The 22327-nt window shown below is 43.4% G+C and overlaps 1 protein-coding gene across 1 annotated transcript in view; it reads left to right on the forward strand.

The window, feature by feature from the left end:
- Positions 1–22327, forward strand: part of SLC5A7 (solute carrier family 5 member 7) — a 161352-nt gene that overhangs the window by 68051 nt on the left and 70974 nt on the right. The window contains exons 5-6 of the mRNA XM_006031882.2: positions 10912–11079; positions 19072–19597. The gene's annotated coding sequence lies outside the window, so the exon portion shown is untranslated. The remainder of the gene's footprint in view (positions 1–10911; positions 11080–19071; positions 19598–22327) is intronic.

Consider the following 22327-nt stretch of genomic DNA (forward strand, 5'->3'; position numbering starts at 1 on the left):
GCTGGATGTTCCTGGATAGAGAGTCTTGCTCTACCACTCAGGGTAAGATTCATTGCCATATTTGAGGTCAGGAGGGAATTTTAACCCATAGTCAGATTGGTATGGACTGTGGGGGTTTTTTGCCTTCCACTGTAGCAGGGGTCATGGCCCCCTACCCAGGATCTCTTGAATTTACATATATTGACAACATTTCATAGAAGCAGGACCTTGGCTACCATTGTTCCCCTGCCCTGTAGAGCCCTGGGGCTCTTTAGCCTGGAAAAGCGCAGGCTCAGGGGTGATCTGATGGCCACCTACAAGTTTATCAGGGGTGACCACCAGTATCTGGGGGAACATTTGTTCACCAGAGCGCCCCAAGGGATGACAAGGTCGAATGGTCACAAACTACTTCAAGATCGTTTCAGGCTGGACATAAGGAAGAATTTCTTTACTGTCCGAGCCCCCAAGGTCTGGAACAGCCTGCCACCGGAGGTGGTTCAAGCGCCTTCATTGAACACCTTCAAGATGAAACTGGATGCTTATCTTGCTGGGATCCTATGACCCCAGCTGACTTCCTGCCCTTTGGGCAGGGGGCTGGACTCGATGATCTTCCGAGGTCCCTTCCAGCCCTTATGTCTATGAAATCTATGAAATCTATGAAATCTTTACCTCTGGCACATCAGGTGTTAGGTCTGTGTTATGTCTGGGTTGATCGTAGTCTTACATAGAGTTTATTGATGGTTTGTATAAGATGGTTTGGATAGGGAGGTGGTTGGATTAGTTGACCCCTGGAGGTCCCTTCCCACCCTACTTTTCTGATTCTATGCTAATTTTCTAAGGAGTTTTGCTGCTGAAAAGAATCTGGTAGTTTTGCTGGATCATACACTCAATATGAGTCATCAATGTGGTGAAGCTGCAAAAGAAACTAATGCAGTTTGAGGCTACATTAACAGCACTATTGTTTGTAGGACTTGGGAGTTGGGAGTACCAATCTACTTGGTACAGGCGAGACCTCAGCTGACATACTGGGTGCAGTTCTGGTCTCCACATTTTTGAAAGTATGTGGAAGATCCAGAGGCAAGCAATGAAGATGATAAAAGGAAACTTGAAGAAAACTAGGTACATTTATGTTGGGGTAAAGGGAGGGGAGATGAAGGGGAATCATGGTAACAATTTTCAAATATGTGAAAGAAGAGGGCAGGACACGAAGCAATGGGTGTAAACTGTGGCAAAAAATGTATTAAGATTAAATCTCAGAAAAAAACTCCCTAAATGTCAGTGGAATAAGCTGCTCAGAGAAATTGTGAAATCTCTTACACTGGAGGTAAGAGTGAAATCTCTTACACTGGAGGTTACACTGGAGCTGCTTATCCAGCTTCTTTCTTCAAAAAGAAGCTGGATAAGCATTTGCCTGAGACGACTTAGGAATTTTTCACAGAGTTAGACTACATGACCCTTGAGATCCCTTCCAACCATATGATTTGATAGTTTTACAACACCAGTCTTGAGAAACTCGAGGAACAGATAGCTACTACCTGGCAAGAAAGAACAGAGGCAACTCAGGAATTTCTTTAAAAACTCCACAAAGTCATGGAATTTCTTTAAAGCCTTCACTTAAAAACATCATTTTAGTAGCTATGAGCATTTTTATTAGACAAAATACTGGTCTCAGCTGTGTCTGTGGCAGAGATTAGCCAGAAGTTGAGCAGTCCTGCTAGACTTTGCACCCATAAATCTTTAAGTAGACAGTGAGTATGAATGATCACTTTCTGACACAATCATGTAGTGCTTGTCTGTCTGTCTAACCTTGTAATATAAGATTGACAGACTCTACCCTTTCCAAAGTCCATAGATTGCAATCAGTCATTGAGGAATAACTGACTGCATTCATTACTCCCTGATGTGCCATTGGGAAAAGTTGAAAAGGGCTAAAACATTTCACCAGTTTTCACAAACACTGAGCATTTCCAAGTCTTTCAGTGGGTATTCAAAAGCACGAAAACTATACCACTTTATTTAATGTGCCTAATGTAGGCTTGGAATAGGGCCTAACTTTAAGTACCCAGGTATAAAAATTCAGGCTTAATTCTGTTGTAAGTTAAGGGAAAGCCAAAAAGTACCTGGATTTTGTAAGCTTCTTCTACCCTTAAATTAAGAATGACTGCATGGATTTCTGTGATATAGTGATGAAAAAAATTAGCTCCCAGGCTTGGAAGTGAAATTTATCTCTGCTATGAATGTATATAGCCAAGTGATAAAACATTGAAAGGAGGATTTACAGTACAAAAGATAGATATTTTAGTGATACAGCTGTATGAGTCTATGGCAGTAAAAATGAGAAGCAATATTTAAAATATGTGGGTTTAGAGGGAGAGCCTATAGATTCTTGTGCACAGAGTAATGTTAAAATAAGAATAGATGTTAATTATGTGCTAACCAACTATGTTTATGGAGAAGATACTGTGTATAGATATTATCTTACTCTCACAAAATAATGTATATGAATCTAATGATCACAGATGCAGTAGCTTAAACATTAGGTAACACAGTTATTACTGTTTTGAGGAATACATGATAATTAGAAGTTAAAAATTACAATGGAAATGTGAAACAGAGCCATGTGTAGATATCTATGACATTCAAAGGGAAGAATCTTCTCTCTTGCTGTCCTGATGGCCTGGAGGCAATTTTGGAATTATGTTGTGTTTGTCAGAGGCATAACAAAGAAACAAGGCACCTGGGGTACCCGAACACATGGGGACAGTGGCAATTTCCAGCTGCCGCCAGGCTGCCAGTACAATTGTGCAGCTATGGTGGCCGCTAATATTTTTCCACCCCCCTCCCTGCACCTCCACTTTGGCACCTGGGGTGGCTGCTGTGGCTGCCCACTCCTAGTAACGCTACTGGTTTTTATTTTTAAAAAAGCAAATTCTGGCCCTTGGTTTTTGAGTCAGATCCTCAGCATCTATATAGCAGCACAACTCCTCTGCTATCAGCCTATTTGTACCAAATGAGGAGCTGGCTCTTTAAGTTTTGTATCACTATATGAAAAAAATAATTAAATCCAATTAAACTAGCGAGGAGGTTGATCCTGCAGTTCTTAGACCCTCTGATGTCTGGTGGTTGTTCTCCATAAGTAAAATGTGCAGGATTAGGTCTTAAGAATTGGGTTTGACCTAGTTCTGCCCCCTAAAATCAATGTAAATACTCCCATTGACTTCAGTGGGACGTGGATCAAATTCTAAAAGCCAATCTTGTTAGGCGCTCAGACACTTCATCAATTTAAACAGTAGTAGATAATGCTCTGCATGACATGGGATCTGACCCAAAGGAAGTAAAGGTGTGGTTGGTGAATAAAATCTAAGTGATATATACTGTGTACAAAGTGTTATTTGTGTGTATGGTACACGCTACTATGGGACATGTAGCAAGGCAGGCCACAGAGAATTATATGACTTTTTTCTTTCAATACATCTCAAAAAGAATAAGTTAAGAGAAATTTAATGAGGTTTAGAAATAATACTTTTAAAAATCTATACAGAAAACTTCTCCATGGAAATAATTACATATAAGATTTAGGGAATACTTATATTCATTAGATTAATGGAAGAAAGCTAATATATTGCAGCAGTGCTCCTCCTACTCAGCATTCCTATAAATTATAAATAACATTCAATTTAGTATGACTCCATGGAGGAGACAGTGTCCTTAATCTTCAGATGGATTTCAAGCCATAGCCTTCATTAATCAGAAGAGAAAGGAGTTCTTTCCAACATGTTTTACATTTAGCAAGAAACAGCAAAGTAAATAACAAATTTTAGGTAGAGAATTAAAGTCAGACCGTAGCCATAAGAAACTCACAGCAAAGAAACACAGATCATTTTTGACAGTTCAAAATAACCTCAGACTATTTAAAAACAGTCTTTCCAGCCATGGGTCTGATATTCACATTTTGCAATCACTTGAATTTAAAGACAGCCCAAAGATTTTGTTTCTGAGCAGGTTTCAAAGTTAGGTCTTTGGGTTCCAATCTGAGGCCAAGTCAGGTCAAGTAACATTAAGGTTTGGAGTCCAAGATACTGTGCTGAAATGTCACAAATTGTAATTTCATGAATTTGCCTAATAATCAACCTTTTACAAGATCCAGCAAAGATTTCATAACTATGATTATTTAAACTGAGATTTCATGAAAGCAGCAGTTCGAGATAGTAGCTTCACCTGAGCCAGAACTAGAGAAATAGATTTTTTGCATTCTGGACCTGACCTAAGATCAAAACTGTATGGGCAAATTCTTATCCACAGATTCAGTTTGAAACATCTTTAATTTCAAAGGGGTCTGAATTACAGGTTACAGTGCTGGATCTTCCTGGGAATGGATCTTCACATTATTATAAATGGCACTTTTTAAAATTTATTCTTTAAAAAAATGCCAAACATGAAATCACTTTATGCTAAGCTGCTTTCAGATGGGATGTTTTGGAAAAGCAGCACAACATAATATTTTCCCATTTTGCACTACTGGATTTTTAGAGACTACTAATGCTATTGTCCTAGAATTCCATCTCTTCTCCATACCTTCCTGAATGTACTACTTTGTTCAGACATTGAAATGCTGAGAGGATTATCATAAAATTGTTTTAAACCTTTGGAAAGAAACATTGGCATGTGCAACTTTGCAGTCCAGGTTGTAAAAAACAATACAAATAATTTAGTTCAGGTTGGGAGTAGGACTGTAACTCACTGTTCACCGGAGGGGACAGCTGCTGATCCATATTTTATGGAACGTACATTTTTAATGAAATGAGGTACAGCATTCCATTTCAGAATGGCACAAAATGCTCGTGGTTCTCTAATGTGATTAAAAACCTTGGCTGCAGCTCCTGACTTCAATGATACCTTTTTAAGTGCCAGTCCCATTACTCCTTCCCCCATAAACAACAGCATGTGCCCCACTTTTCTCTCTCTCTCATGATAGATGCCCTCCAGTGCATCTCCCAGCTCTACTGAGGTATTTGCTAAGATTCGGCATGTCTACATGAGACATTTACTATGGATTGGGCTAATTAGCTCCACAATAAGCGTTACACATCTACACATGCAGGGCTATTAGGCTTGAGTAAATTAATAAACTCCCCAGCAGGGTAGTACTTGTAAATACAAGTACTATACTGTGGCAGAGCTTTTTGTTTGCAGCAGTGCACATGTCGGTGCTGACATAACTTTCAAAATTGCTTCTCCTCCTGCTGCCCTTTGATTTTTCAGGCTGTCCAAAACCCTCCTGAGCTAGATTCTATCCTTTTATCTGCTTTTCTCCTCCTTTTTTGCAATTTTTACCCCTTTTTCTTGGTGTCTCCTCCCCTTGCTCCCTGCCATAAACTCACCTCTGCCCTGCTGAGGGGCCTCCCTAATTGAGGGTGGCTTTTCACTTTCTTGGTGGGCTTCAGCCCACTATTCTCCATTTACATAACAAACAGGCCTGCCTTACTGACCCAGAACTATAGCTTTTGCAGCTGCCTCCTTGCCCCAATCTTCCCTGCCCCTTTATTTTAGAATTTTGTGGTTCTTATCTTATTGATCTCCTCTTTTTGCCTTGTTTTACTGTTTTTTTTCTTACCTTTCATTTTTGTTCCCCCACCCTCACCCCCACTCCACACTAACACAGACATCCCCTCTCCTGGAACAGCAGCCTAAAAAAACAAAAAAAAAATCTTCTGTTTAACCCTTTCCATACTAGAATGGCCAGCTTTAACAATCGGAGCTCTTCAAATCTCTCAAAAGTCCACAGCTTGCAGGTGCTTGCCCCTGATTCTGTTGGAGTGGAGGAATAAAGCCTGGAAGTTGGAAACCTGGTGTGCTACTACAATATTAGATATGCTGCCTGGTTTAACAGAATGCCCATGGTTTTCCTAAACTCCCTGAAACTCATGAATAAGGTGTCACAATCAGAGGTGACTTCATCACCACGTTGCCCTTGGACAGTCCAGCTATAAAGGTTACACTGTTTCTTATCCCAGTGATGACAAGCTAGCTGAGGATCTGGTTCATGACAGTAAGATAATGAGCCCCCTTCATAAAAATCGCACTTGGCTGTAAAGCCCTTGAGCTCAAGCATGTCCTGTCCTTCATGAGGCAGGTGTTTATAATGCTGAAGGATGGGGACATATCTTTGAAAACCACCCTCATCCTATTGGGTGAGCAGAAGTATGTGGTATACCTCTCCATGGGGAAGACCATGTGTTTTCACTGCCCAGTGACCACTTTACACAATGCCCAGTGAAGAAGCAGGCTATAACAAGGAAATTCCCACCCATGCACAGGGGAACAGCCCTACCCCAACCCGGTGTGAGGAACAGAAGGGAGAAACCAAACCCCTACTCACAGTGTGCACCTGCCTTTTCTGGAGCTATTGGCACCAGGAAGACAGATTCTCATCCACCCCATCCAACCCATTCAGGTGAAATCTTGATGCCTATTGCTGGAGCTGAACCCCAACAGCAAGGAAAACCTGCCCCAACCAGCCCAAAACTGTCCCAGGACTTTCCCTTCACTCCCAAGAAGCTAATCTCCCCCAACCCAGCCCCTAAGTATAAAGATCAAAAGTAGGAGGTCCATTCTGGGCCCAGTTTTGTTTATTATCTTCCTTAAGGATTTGGAGGATGGAATGGTATGCATGCTTAACAAATTTAAAATGATATCAAATAGAGTTGAGATGCAGACACTCTGGAAGGCAGGGATAGGATTCAGGATGACCTTGGTAAATTGGAGAAATTGTCCAAAAATCAAACGAGTCAGATGGGTCGCCAATTGGCTAGAGGGCTGCACCCACAGAGTGGTGGTGGACAGGTCATTTTCAACCTGGAGGGATGTGGGCAGTGGGGTCCCCCAGGGCTCAGGCCTTGGGCCCGCACTGTTCAACATCTTCATCAGCAACTTGGATGGGGGTGTGAAAAGCACCTTGTTCAAATTCACAGATGACACTAAGATGTGGGGAGAAGTGGGCAAGCTAGAAGGGAGGGACAAGCTGCAATTGGATCTGGACAGGTTACAGGGGTGGGCAGATGAGAATAAAATGGGATTCAATACTGACAAGAGTAGGGTACTACCTAGGGAGAAAGAACCACAGCATACCTACAGGCTGGGGAACTCCCTTCTCATCAGCACAGAGGCAGAAAAGGATCTTAGAGTCATTATAGACTCCAAGATGAACATGGGCCGCCCATGTGGGGACGCGGTCAGGAAGGCCAACCGCACCTTGTCATGCATCCACAGATGCATCGCGACCAGGTCCAAGGAGGTGATCCTCCCCCTCTATATGACATTGGTCAGGCTGCAGTTGGAGTACTGCATCCAGTTCTGGGTGCCGCACTTCAGGAGGAATGTGTACAGCATCGAGAGGGTCCAGAGGAGGGCCACTCGCATGATCGGGGGCAGCAGGGCAGGCCCTATGAGGAGAGGCTATGGGACCTGAACCTGTTCAGCCTCCACAGGAGAAGGCTGAGAGGGCATCTGGTGGCTGTCTATAAACTGACCAAGGGAGACCAGCAGGCAATGGGAGAATCTCTGTTCCCCTGAGCAGTACCGGGAGTAACAAGGAATAATGGCCATAAGTTGACAGACAGTAGATTCAGGCTAGACGTCAGGGGGCACTACTTCACAGTCAGGGAGGCTAGGATCTGGAACCAACTTCCAAGGAAAATGGTGCTCACTCCTACCCTGGGGGTCTTCAAAAGGATGCTAGATAGACACCCTGCCGGGGTTGTTTGACCCCAGCATTCTTTCCTGCCCATGGCAGGGGGTTGGACTTGATGACCTGCTCAGGTCCCTTCCAACCCTACCAACTATGAAACTATGAAAGCCAGGACTCAGAAACTTCAGCCCAGAAAAATATGGCCCTTAAGGGAGCTGGGGTTGATATAAACCTTGAAAAACTAATCACAAGGGAAGGAAGAGACCCAGAGATGATGACAGCCCTGGTGGGAAGGTGACTCCCTCAAAGCCTCAGCCCCATCTTTCTCCCACAGTCCCAAACCCTTCCTGCTCTGAACCAGACACTGACTCTGAATCTGAGGATGAGGAGAAAGAAAGGGAAACTATGGGTTCTGATGATGATGTGCTGGAGAGTCCCCTTCCCCACAATCAAAGAACAAAACTATTATCCTTTAGTGAGGGTATGATGCACACTTGTAGGAGAACCACTAGTCCTTGGATGCTTTCTTTGGGGATGCAGTCAAGGAAGGTTACTGCCTTGAAAGCATGATATTAAGTTCCTTGATGATACCAAGGGATCCTGGAAGGTTGAAAACCAAATACCAGAACATTTACTCTGATGGTAAATGTTTCCTATTCTTTACTCATAGAGCAACAAAGAAACTGCCAGCTGAGGAAGCAACACAACTCTGCCCCATGACTGCCAAGGGCAATGTTCTGGGCTATCCTAGATGATGCATAAAACTTCCTTCTTGCTCCATGTTTCTTCTGTGTTTGCTGTCACCCTCTCAAACCTCTCACAATGCTGATTTTTACTCCTGGCTCACTCGGCGTAAATGGATGTTGGGACCTGCGAAAGTGGGCAATTTTCTCTGAGTACCTGAACCAGAAATAATTAGACTTTGCCTTGTTCCATGAGACACACATGGATCGGACTAATGAAGCAGACTGGCACAATGGATGGAGGGGAAGAGCCCTCCTCAGCTACAGCACCAGCTGCTTCATGAACATTGTTATCCTCCTTTCACAAAAAGTGAGACTGGTTTCAGGAGTTGCCTGGGAAATCATCTCTGGTCATCTACTAATGGTCCAAGCCACTTACGAGTAGCTCCCCCTCATCCTAATTAACTCCCAATGAAGACCAAGAGACAGTATGCTTTTTCAGGATGCTGGCTGGCCTCTTGCACACTGTAGCCAATGACAATGACCTCCTTGTCCTCCTTGTGGATCTCCTTCATATCACTGATCACCGCCTGCCTCTGCTTTTCTGCAGCCCTATTACTCCGTCAGGACTCTCAGACCACAGCCTAGTCTGGTGTGAACTGGGCTTTTCTGATCTGACTCACAGCTGAGCACCCTACTGGTGTCCCAGTGTTAGCCTCCTAGAGGACACCCACTTTCAGGACTACTTCACGTACCTGCAGCAGAGTTTGAGAAGCAACTTTCTTCTGTCTGAGCAGGCAACCCAAGCCTGCTGCCAAAGTGTGCAGGAGCTCAAGAAAGGTATCCTGGATCTTGAGGCTGCCCTGAGGGATACCAGTAATGACCATGGGCTGTCTGAGAACCTCAAGCTCCAGAAGAAGCATTTGAGATAAATGGTGGAGGGCATGGTCCAAGGCATAGGGGCATCTAAGAACTCACAGAGACCCAGTTCCTTTTCAACCTAGAGAAAAAGTGCACAGAACAAAAGATGATCAGCCTCCCTAAAACCCCATCGGGCCAGGTGCTAACAGACACTGCTGAGATCCGAGAGCATCCATTAGTTTTTATATGGAGCTGTTTACAGCTGAGACTGCCTGCCCAGAGACCATTCAACACATGCACAAAGGCTTCCCCAATCTCTCCTTGTCTGAGGCTGACAAGTTCAAACAGGAGCTATCCTTAGCAGAGCTGATTGATGCCATTGAGGGCCTCAGCACAGGCAAGGTGCCAGACCTTGACAGATTACCTGTCAAATTCTACAACACTTTCTGGCCCATCCTCTACCCAGACCTCCTGCACATCTTCTGTGAGAGCTTCAAAGATGAGATCCTACCGGTCAGCTGCCAGCAAACAGTCCTCATGCTACTTACTGCCCATGCTTTGGGGGTGCTGGGATTTCAATCTCTGATGATATAAGTGTATTTGTTCCAACAAGATTCATGCTCAGCCCCTGGAAGGGCCACATACTTTTTGCACTTTCTCCTTCTGTTTGTCATATTTTTATTTTAAAGGTTTAAAACATCAAAAAGCCTCTTATACTCACACACATCCCAAAACTGTTATTCTCACTGCTTGCCCTGTTAAGCGTTTAAAGCCACACCAAGCTCCATGTTGCATTTGTATCCAGGGAGAATGGAATAGGCTTTCGGACTCAGTGCTCCTTTTGGCAATAGGTGGTAGACACCATTCCTCTTTCCTTCATGGAACAAATATCTTATTCAGAAAGGGGAACCCTTCCGTAGGTCTAAGTGGCTTTTTAGGACCCCTTTACATAGTTAATACTAAAGAAGTTATTGTTAGTGTAAGGGCTAAAATAAATGGGGTTTGTGCTGCAAGCTAAATCTGGCATTGTGTATTTATTTTAAAGGTAGCCACTGTACTTTTTTCAGATTGCTTTTCTCTCTCCCTCTCAAAAAAGATGGTGTAGATTGATGGTATTGGCAGGGCAACACAAGGACTGCAGATGCCAGCACCATGCCTTGTCTGAACAGAAAACTTTCTCCTTTCACAAAAGCTATACAAATGCTCAGTCATCTATTCCCCAGAAGAAATAAGGGGCAAATTATCTGAGTAGTTGGCAGGCTGCCATATGACTAAAAGGATTAATACACTGTATTTATATTTTGATTCCTGACCATTTTATAACAGCCAATTTCAGGTCTCTTTAAAGGGCAATGTGCACTGCTACAAGTAAAAAAAGAAAGACAGAACTGAGAAAACATCCAATGACAGTTAATGAGAAGGCTTCTCTGAAAAGAAAATAGTTTGTGCTTACTTTTTAATTAACTAGCACCAGATGAGTTCAAACCAGACACATCAAGGGCATGAGCGAGTGAATGAGCCAACTGCAATAAACTTGCCCTAAACATGGGGGCTTTAGAAAACAAATGTCTTAATTTGCTTTGTCATTTTGTGCTCTGATACTGTTGTGAAACTTCTATAACACCCTGGTGAATAGCTATTACATTTGCAATTCTCTTCCTGCCATGGCTTTTTGAATTCTTTGCCTGTACCACCCTCTAGTGACCTGAAAGTGATGTAACACAGCAAGAAATACCCAAATGTCCTCAATGAAGTAAGACAACAGTTATTATTTATGGGAAAACTTAGGAGCCCCGTGTCATGTAGCAGGACCCCACTGAGCCAACAGTACATTTCAGATGAGGCTTTGTTTTAAAAGAACAATATTAGGTAAGTTATATTTTATTTTCCATAAAACTTCTTTCCTTGGAAAACTGTTTCCATGCACTTGCTCAACTGTGAATCTCACTATTGGTTTGGAGATAAATTACATCGCTAGCCTTCCCTGTTTTCGGTGCATTTTATATTCTAATTGTCCAGTTGGAGGAAGTAGATGCAGCTTGTGTTAAATCCCTGTCATGTCTGGTCTAAATTCTATATCTATATTCATTAATTAATCCACATGCCATAGTCAGTTTATACAAATCTAATTGTGCCACACAGAGCTAATCCTACTCATAAGAACATAATCTTTTTCCTGAACCATCTCACAGAAGTTCAGGGACTGCTCAATAAGAGTATACTTTAAGGAAGACAAATGCATAAATGAATAAATCCTGATGAGAGAACATTTAGGCAGTTGTTGACAGGCCTATAGTAATCAATTGGTAAACACTGTGTGTCTATTGAGCATTTACAAGTATATTGGCATTTCTCCTGTTTCAGGTCTCTGTGTCAGCTGAGCCTCAATTATAAAAGGTAATTATTGTAGAAGGTAACAGTGATGGCCAGCAGCCAATGCAATTATTTAGATCCCACTGACAAGGACTACTAATGCAGCAGCACGTAGGAAAACTGTAATTCATAGGATGTGAATCAGATTGCTTTCCCTTACAGTGAAAAAGGTACATTGTACAAGGACATGCAGCTGCCCCAAAACAGACTGCTACTGCCCTACTGATCTGAAGCCAAGGACATAAATGATCTGACTTAATTTAAAATTTAGTAGTTGACCAACAAATATTGAACATGAAAGACTTCCCATACACCAGCCAATGCCATACTGGTATCAGTGAATGAAACTTAACTATTTTTCCACTAATTTTCTGAAGTACACCTTGGTGTTAGCTACAGGGGATGACCTGGTGGGGAATCTGCAGGTACAAGGTAACCTAGGGGATAGTGACAATAGATCGATTGAATTCACTATCCGGCAAAGGGTGGGTAAACTAACCAGCAGGGCTGAAATGCTAGACTTCAGAAAGGCTAACTTCACTAACCAATTTCCTGAGTACATTGAGGCATTAAAGCTCAAGAGCATTGGCAAAATGGGGGTCCAGGAAGGGTGGTTATTCCTCAAGGGAGTGATCCTACAGGCACAGAAAGAGACAATCCCATTGCACATAAAAGGGGGCAAAGGGGCCAAGAAGCCCTCTTGGCTGAACAGGGAAGTCCAGGAAAGCCTAAAGGCAAAGAAAGAGGCTGTGGAAACAGAGGGTAGCAAGGAGGAGTATACCTCCCTGGCTCGCACTTGCAGGGACCCAGTTAGGAAGGCCAAAGCAGGATTAGAATTTAGGCAGGTGACAAAAATTAAGGATAACAAAAAGTCCTTCTTCAGATATATAGGGAGCAAGAGGAAGGTGCAGGATAGCATAGGCCTACAGAACAAACTAGTAATTGGTGACAGAGAGTGGGAACAAAGCTGAGCTCTTCAATGAGTTCTTTGCATCTGTATTCCTAGACACAGACCAAGACAAATCTCCCAATTGGATCAGAGATGGACACAGGAGGGATACCAGCCCACCAGCTGTTAGCACAGGATTAGTAAAAGGGCACTTGGAGGGGCTGGATGTGTTCAAATCAGTGGGCCCAGATAAACTTCAGCCAAGGGTGCTGAAGGAATTGGCCAGTGTCATAGCAGAGCCACTGGCATGGCTGTTCAAGCACTCATGCTGCTCTGGTCAGGTCCCAGACGACTGGAAAAGGGCCAATGTGGTCCCTATTTTCAAGAAGGGGAGGAGGGAGGAACCGGGAAACTAGGCCAGTTAGTCTCACCTCTATCCTTGGGAAAACTCTTGAAAAAATCATTAAGGATCACATTTGTGGGAGTCCAGTGGGGGAAATAATGCTAAAAGGAAATCAGCATGGGTTCATTGCAGGTAGATCCTTCCTGACTAACCTTGTTTCTTTTTAAGTGCAGGAGTCGAGGTAGATGTCATCTACCTAGACTTTAAGAAGGCCTTCGATATGGTATCGCATTCTGTTCTCGTAAATAAACTGACAGGCTGTGATGTAGATGATTGCACGGTCAGGTGGGTGACAAACTGGCTTAGGGGTTGCACCCAGAGAGTGTTGGCGGATGGGTCATTATCGATGCACCCAGAGAGTGTTGGCGGATGGGTCAATATCGACCTGGAAAGATGTGGGCAGTGCAGTCCCGCAAGGTTTGGTCCTCGGACTGGTGCTATTTAATATCTTCTTCAGTGACTTGGACAAGGGCATAGAGAGCACCCTGTCCAAGTTCGCAGATAATACCAAATTATGGGGCAAAATTAACACACCAGAGGGTAGGGAACGGATCCAGGCAGATCTGGACAGGTTGGAAAAATGGGCAGAATGAAACAGGATGCAGTTCAACAAAGACAAATGCAAAGTGCTGCACCTGGGCAAAAAGAACCACCAACACACTTACATGCTGGGGGATGACCTGCTCAGCAGCACAGAAGTGGAAAAGGATCTTGTGGTCATAGTTGACTCCAAGATGAACATGAACTGTCAACGTGATGAAGTGATCAACAAGGCTAATTGCACTTTATCATGCATTAGCAGATGCATGACGAACAGGTCCAGGAAGGTGATGCTTCTCTATGCGGCACTGGTCAGACCACAGTTGGAGTACTGCATCCAGTTTTGGGCATTGCACTTCAAGAGGGATGCAAAGAATCTTGAGTGGGTTCAGAGGAGGGCAACCCTGTATAGTCAGAGGCCTGCAGGCAAAGCCTTACAAGGAGAGACTGAGGGACCTAGATCTCTTCAGCCTTTGCAAGAGAAGGCTGAGAGGTGATCTTGTGGCTGCCTATAAATTCATCAGGGGAGGGCAAGAGGGAATAGGAGATGATCTATTTACTAGGACATCCCCTGGAGTAACTAGGAACAATGGTTTCAAATTGATGGAGAGCAGATTTAGGTTGGACATTATAAAGAACTTCTTCATGGTAAGGGTTGCCAGAATCTGGAATGGACAAGGGAGGTGGTGCTCTCCCCTAACTTGGGGGTCTTCAAGAGAAGACTCGACAAGCACCTAGCAGTGCTTTTTCCTGCCCAGGGCAGGGGTCAAACTCAATGATCTACTGAGGTCCCTTCCAACCCTAACATCTATGAATCTTTGAAAATATCTCAACATATCTATCTATATTTGTGTGTGAGACTTGTTAATTGTCAACTCCATGCTGAAATACAAAAGAAGAATTTGGTTTCTTGAATTTAATGAGCATTCCTCGAAAGTGAGAAAGTACAAAGGTAACTTTGAAACTCTCCAAAGTTCAAGGACCATCAGCTCTAAAGGCCATGATAAATGTTATACTTTACAACCTGGTAATGTATTACAGCCTGTAACATGATACACATGCATGGGGTGATATCTCGTTTAGGGGACTAAACATCATTTGAGAACTAAAGTTCAACGGACATGGTTTAGCTGAACCAGATGTAGTTGAACCAGGTTCTGTAACTGGTTTTGTAACATCTGTCACATTAGGGTCTGTCTGCATTGAGAGTTGTGTAGTTCATCCATCAGGTGTAGCTCCAGAGCTTGTAATTTCTTATCTCCATGCTTCCTTGTTGTAGAATGGGTGTGAGTGAGGTTAAATAGATAAAACCAGGTTCTGCTGGTTTTGCTGGAAATGCAAAGTACTCAATTATCACCTTGGTATTTACCAACTTGAAAATTCAAGTAACCACTTGAGCTAGTAGGTTTCAGTAGTGGGATCCTAGACAGTCCTTAAGCTATAGACTTGATCCTCAGTGCCCTGGTCTGCCTCCCCATCCCCTGCTCTAGATTGTGCCATGGGCGAGGAGGCAGCCCAGCTGTGGTCTCACCGAGGCTGAGTAGAGAGGGAGGATGACATCCTTAGCTGTGCTCAAGATGCCTCAATAGATGCATGCCAGTGTTTGATTAGCTCTTGATTAGTTACAGCATCATATTAGTGGCTCATGCTCATTTTGTGGTCTGTTATGACACCCAAGTCTTGTTCACCTATGGTGCTGGCAAGCGTATCACTGCTGAGCTTGTAAGTGTGTTGGGGGTTATTTCTCCGCAGATGGAGCACTTTACATGTCTCTGTATTAAACACCATCAGGTTTAAGTCCGCCCACCTCGCAAGTGTGTCCAGGTCATCCTGTATGGCCAGCCTGTCCTCGAGCGTGACCACGCTCCCCCATAATTTGGTGTTGTTTGCAAACTTTGCCACCTCACTTTTAATACCCAGATCCAAATAGTTGATGAACATGTTGAAAAGCACTGATCCAAGTACTGAACCCTGAGGGTCAACAGTCACCTTCCACCATGTTGACTCAGTTCTATCAATCAATACACTCTGGGTCCTACCTCAGAGCCAATTACCTAGCCACTGGACTGTAAAGTAGTCAAGGCTGCATTTTCCCAATGTTACCATGAGGACATCATGGGAGATTAGGTTGAAGGCCTTGTTGTAGTCCAAATATACTACATCAACCTCATTTCCCCTATTCAGGTGGTAAATTACCTGATCATAGAGGGAAATGAGGTTGGTCAGGCATAAACTACCTATAATGAAGACATGTTGGCTATCCTTCAGAAAACTGACTTCTGTTAGCCTAACAGTAATGCATTCTTTGATAATTTTTTCCATGATTTTACCAGGGATTTAGGTCAAACTGATTGGCCTGTAATTCCTCAGGTCCTCTTTTCTCCCTTTCTTGAAGATAGGCACCATACTGGCCCTCTTCTAGTCTTCTAGGACCTCTCCCGAGCACCACAAACCTTCAAATAACTGCCATAGGTCACGCAATGAAGTTGGCCACTTCTTTTAGCACTCGGGTGTAGTTCAGCCAATCCTGCTGACTTCTAGATATTTAACCTCTCTAGGTGCTCCCCCACAAGATCTTCATCAACTATGGGAGGGTTGATCATCCTGTATCCTGTCAAGCAGGCTAACACCCTTGGACTTGTGGAATACCAACGTGAAGTATTCATTCAAGAGTTTGGTTTTGTCCTGAGTGTCGGTTATCAGCCATCCCATTTCGTTCATCAGGGCCCTTATGCTTCCCTTATTTTTTCTCCAACTTCCTACATATCTAAAGAAGGACTTTTTGTTGTCCTTGATTCTGATTGCCAATTTGTATTTGGTTTGTGCCTTTGCAGTCCTAATCCACTCCCTACAGGTGCAGGCTATTGCTAAGTACACCTCTTTGGTGATTATTTCTAACTTCCATCCCTCGTAAGCTTCTCTTTTTAATTTCAGGAGGTCCATAACTTCCCTATTGAGCCAAGGGGATCTACCAGCCCTTTTGCTGCCTTTCTTATGAATGGGAATGGATTTCCTTTGTGCTCCTAGGATCACTTCCTTGAGGAACAACCACTCTTCTTGTACTCCCTTCCTCATCAGACCATGGTCCTGCAGGGCCTCACCTATCAATCTCCTAAACTTATGGAAGTCAGCTTTCCTAAAATCAAGGATTTCTACCCTACTGTCTGATTTCCCTGCCTTATGGTGGATAGAGAAAGTGGTCATCTCATGGTCACTGTCACCTAGCTTCCCTTTGATCCTCAGGTTGCTCACTAGATTGTCCCCTTGGGCAGAACCAAGTCTAAGAGTGCCTTGCCCTTGGTCAGCCCATAGACTTCTTGAGTTAGATAGAGCTCTTCAATGCAAGTGAGGAAGCTTTGTGAGCGATCAGATCTTGCTGAGTGCTCATCCCACGAGATGTCTGGGTAGTTGAAGTCACCCATGATGACCATGCTCCAGGAGCATGCAGCCTCTGCCAGTTCTCCAGAGAATTCCTGATTGAGCTCTTCCTCTTGGTTTGGAGGTCTGTAGTAAAATCCTACAGTCAAATCCCTTTCTCCATGCTCTCCCTGTATCTTGACACAGAGGGTCTCAAGTTGCCCTTCTATGCTTCCAATCTTCGCTTCTAGGGAGGTGTAATGTTCCTTCACATGGAGAGCAATTCCTCCACCCTTCTTCCCAACAAGATCCCTCCTATATAGGGTATATCCCTCTACACCTGTGGTCCAATCATAGGTGGAGTTCCACCAGGTCTCTGTTATCCCTATGAGATCATATTACTTGTTGGTTAGCAGAAGGGCCAGTTCCTCCTGCTTGTTTCCCATGCTTCTGGTGTTTGTGTACAGGCAACTAAACCTACCATTGGAAGCCCTAGGCTTCCTGGTGAGCTGTGGAATAACCTGTCCTTTGGCCAGTGTCAGAGTATGCTTCCTATTGTACCCTGGTATTCTGGTTTCAAGGTTGCCATTTCTTGGGCTTTTACTAGTCGTTGTTGGCCCCTGGTTGGCCCCCTCAGTTTAAAGTTCTGCTAGTTCTTTGCCAGGAATCATGGCAAGTTCTGCAAACTGAAATCCTCCAGATAAAGATGGTTCTGTTATGCCCTGTTAAATTTACCCTTATGCTAACCCGCAATAATTTTACCCTTATGATAACTAGAAATACAGGCTGCTATATCCAAAATAAGAATGCTCACACAGCCTTTAAATTTTACAACCAAATGGATAGAAACTGGAAGGCTAGTACATAGGAGGAATTAGTGAGTAATTAACTTGGTAATTGCTACCATTGTGAAGTCAAGTAGCCCCTTGACAACAAATAATGGTGGGATGGCCATCTCCTCCCCACCTCCTCCCCACCTCAAAAAAGAAACCAGGCTCAGAATAGCAAGCAAATAAATTTTATTCTTTACAGAGAAGAAAGCTTTAATTTACTTTATATACATACATATATACATACACACACATATTATTAATTACAGCTAAATTAAAGCTAAGCTATTAAAGCCAACTATTTAAATCTTAAATATTTAAGCTTTTAATATTCATTTATTTATTTAAGATTAAGTATTTAAGCTTTCAGAGTATTTAAATTAAAGTTAAGTAATTCAAACTAAATTAAAATTCAAAAGATATATTTTCTGTCTAGAACAATGCCACCTAGAGCATAAGAATTCAAACTACATGAATCTACTCTGTAAAAAATATTGTGGCATGTAAGTGCCATCCAGTGGCTCTACGACATACATAACTTAATACACATGATCAAATGAATGTCTACCATGCCTCTAGACAGCGTATGCAACTAAATTGGATGCAGCTGACTCCACATTTAGATAAATCACTTGCATGTGCATCGAGGCCATCCGTTCCTGTCTGGCACCATCAACTCCCTATGCAGTAACTTGCAAGTTGTTTGCTCTAATGAGCATGTGAGGCAACTAAAGCTTCTCTTCAGGTTGTGCCTATAACAGTATCACTCTGCAGGATGTTTGTGAGAAGATGATTTGACTTCATTCCCTCCTCATACAGAAATTCTATGAATTTCCAAGTATGATCCATCTGAAATCCATCTGTAACTGAGAGCAAATACTTAACCTGCTCTGGAAGGTGGTGCCTCTATCTCCTCTCAGGTCAATAACTGACTGATATTTAAGCAGCTGAGATTTTGAATCCCAAGAGGACAGTGAAGAAACACTAAATGCTATGTCTACACCATGGTTAACCTGTAAGTTGAATCCATTTAAGGAAGTAGACTTGATGAGCCTTTCAAATGGGCATTTACTCACTTAGAGACTAAGTTTTAGAAGACATTAGATTACCAGTCTGAGAACAAGTAGTGCTTCAAATCAGTTACACCAGAAACCACATGCTGTAATTGCAAGCATCCTCCAGGTAGGAGCTGAATATTTCAGTTCTGAATTTTAGCTGAATGCTATTCAGATGTCATGCAGCAAAGTGATTTATCACTCCACAGTATTTGCTGCTCACCATGTGACCTCTATCTAGCCTTCATTTGATGCTTCCATTATCAGGCATTCATCATGTCTGCATGAAATGTAATGGAGCTCCTACCCCATTTGTCAAGAGGGGGGAGCCAGGGAGCAACCGGCTGGCTCCAAGGTTCTGGAGGAACCAGTATATATGCAGAATCCTTTAAGAAAAATGACTGCTTTCTCCAGGTGCAAGAAGCATAATCAGGACTATGATTGCAAGGCCTGGCGAGGAAGTGGTTGGACAGGTGACCCAGGCTACAGACTGCATAAAGCTAGAACCATGGCTGAGGACCAGGACTAACTCTAATCTACCAGAGCAAAAGAGGTCCAAATCACGGAGTCTGAGAAGAAGCCCTGCAGCACCAGGCACCAAAGCTAAGTTATTTTGGTTATGTGTTTATTTTTTATCATCATGGGTGGGGATGGGGGATTTCCGCCAGGCTAGAGAAAATAATTTAGTTTGGAAGTAGCCTTCTTGTACCTATGTTTATGTTTGCAACCAGAGGACCAGAAGCAGCTTCAAGGGGAGGCTTGGAGGCTGTAGGGAGCACCTAGAGATGAGCTGCTGCTTTGCTAGAGGTCCAGACTGAGGATTGAGGAGCAGAGCCTGCAACCAAACAGACTGTTTGCATAAGCCCTGACCCCAAAGAGACAGAGAGTGAAAGAGGGCCTGAAGCCGAAAGACTGTGTGCACAAGCCCTAGGCTGAAATGGTAAGACTAGAGTCCAGAAGTCAAGATCCAGGGCAGTGGACCTGGGCTGAGGGGCACATCCAGAGTAAGAGGGGCAAGGCCAAGGCCAAAGCCCAGACAAAGATTTAAAGCCTGAAGGGCCAAGTGCTTCAGGCTTTAAATCTTGAACAGGCAGGGGACAATGTTCTCCAGATAGAGAGACTGTGCAGTATGGCAGGGCTCCAAATCAAGCCAACCCAGTCAAGCCTGAAGAGATGCTAAGCAGAAAGGGTGCCCAAGCCCACTGAGCTCTAAGGGCAGCCTCCCTGTTTGACTTTAAAATCAAGATGTGGTAGGCAAGACAGCAGGGAGGACCTCTGAGAGGTCAGGTGCGCAAGTGGTGTTAGGGAGTATCCAGTTGGCCACTAGGGGGGGGCAATGCAGCCACCCTCAGGGTCTGACCTGCTACACATGTATACAAACATATTAATTAATTAATAAACCTGGTTCACCCTGTTATATTGTATTTTATGATCTCAGGAATTTTAAAAGGAAAGTCAATGATGAGTCTGATGATCTCTGTGGAAAATCCAGGTGTATCTTCAAGTTCTTTTAGCATTTTGCAAGAGATGTGAGATGGGTTCAGAAATCAGCTACAACATAGTAACTAAAAGTGGTGAAAAAAAAATCGCTAACCTTAACAGTGTATAAAGCATCTTTCAGCCAAACATTTTCCAAACTTGCAAGAAGTTTCAGTAACTGTAGTTGCAATTGAGATAACTGAGATTAGGGCACAACTAGCTTAGGCCTAGTACCATTGACTATTGATGACTAGAAAATTATATTTAGAGGTTTGCTTATAGAAATTGGCTGGTAGGTAACGTAGATATTGCATTAAAACAACAGCCCAGGGGAATGCCAAGGGTGAATTGATTTCAAAAAGCCTGTTTGTGGACCTTGAAGGAAACTTTGTCACAGTGTCTGAAACCAGCAGACACTGTGTCTAAGGCCAGTGTATACAGGCTATGAAATTGGAGATATGTTCCACACTGTTCCATAACATGAAATAAGGGACTCTACTGTGGTGGCCAGGTCACAGTGACCAACTGGAGAGCACTTGGGATTTCCAGTTTTGGTAGATGGACCAAATTAGGATCCCACTAAATGACCAAATTAAAATGGGTACATGTGATGGGCTTGAGAAACAAAGGAATATGCTGATAGGACAGAACATGGACAGTATGATGACCACAGGGAAACCAATCAATGGTATCCAGAGATGAAAAGACATTGAGAGGGAAAATACAAAAAGAGGGGTGTCTGAGCAACAAAGGGTCCCCATGAGGGGAACCTGAGACTACCATCGACAGAGGGTGTATCACCAGCCCATTTCACCCACCCCATTTGTGGGGGGGGGGCCTTGGCCCTCGACCTCCAGGCTGCTGATTGCTCACATTCAAAGAGAGAGAACCAGATGGTGAAGCTCACTTACTGGCCAGAGGTACTTTCCCTCTGTGAACCCTAGGACTGGTAGATATAGAATCAGGTGGGGGAGGGGGGTATTTTGTTTGCCTAGCCTACATTATTCTTATCTGCTATCACTGTGTATCAATAAAATTTGCCTATTATTGAATGAAGAAGTCCTGGTCAGTCTGAGGGTTTGGGTCCACCTGAAAAAAGGTATCTGGGTCATAAATCTAGTGCCAACACCTACCATGAGTCCCTGCTCCAGGTGAGTCCAAACAGGCAAAGATAGTAGGTGGGAACAAAACCCAGGGGTGAAGTGACTTGCCCAAGATTAGAAGTTAGGCCAGTCACAGAGTCAGGAATAGAATCCAGGTCTTGTATGCTCTGCTTCACAGGAGCTGAGAAATGGATCAGGACTGAACCCTTACAGGAAAAGGCTTTCACACTTCTCCAGGAAGGGAGAATTGGCTTAAGAGAAACATTTTGTAAAAGAGAAAGGAAAGGAAAGCAAGAGAATTAGCAACTAGGATAGGAGGTTAAAATCAAAATTGTCCCTTGTTGTAGGGGAATTAGAGAGAAAAGAATTAACTGGGAGGTTGGCTGAGTAAAGCTACTTGTTTTGAAAAGCAAATATGAGATGTCCTACTGGCAGAAGGCATTGGTATTAAATAAGATATAGGCAGCTGAAAGTACGCTACGGGACTTTGCTAAAGGAGAATGGCCAAGCTGAGATGGTTGCTGGAGTTGTAAAATGATTTTAGTGGCTGAATTAATGGATCAGATCACAAGGAAGTTTACTAGAGAGCCAACCAGCAACAAGGGTGTACTAGGTATGGGGTGAGGTATAGGAAGATCATACAGAAGTAATGTTTTCTCTGTGCTCTAAGTATTAATCACCAAAAGTGATAAGATTGTCCGTTTGAATGATCGCACCAAATGTAGCCCAGTGTCTCCTGATATCAGGCTGGGATATCAGTTCTGACTGAGGAGGAGGAAACTCCTACCAAATCATCAATACCGTCTTTTGCAATTCATGGCATATGTTACTCAGAAGAGAAGAGAAGGAATCCTCCACAGCCCTTAGTACTTACAGCCATAACTAGGAACAGCACAGTCCGAATACTGCTCGCTCTCTCTCTCTCTCTCACACACTCCTTTTCATGCCTAGCTCAGAAGCAGCTAGTTTGTTCATCCAGCAGAGGGCACCATGCTACTTCTCTATCTGTTTTGCACTCCTGCTTTCCATTTCTCCTACACAATGAAGGCAAACACAAATGTTATATTTGTCTTCACATTCAACTCTTT

The sequence above is a fragment of the Alligator sinensis genome, unplaced genomic scaffold (assembly GCF_000455745.1).
Source record: "Alligator sinensis unplaced genomic scaffold, ASM45574v1 scaffold1232_1, whole genome shotgun sequence".
In the NCBI taxonomy this organism is placed as follows: Eukaryota; Metazoa; Chordata; order Crocodylia; family Alligatoridae; genus Alligator; species Alligator sinensis.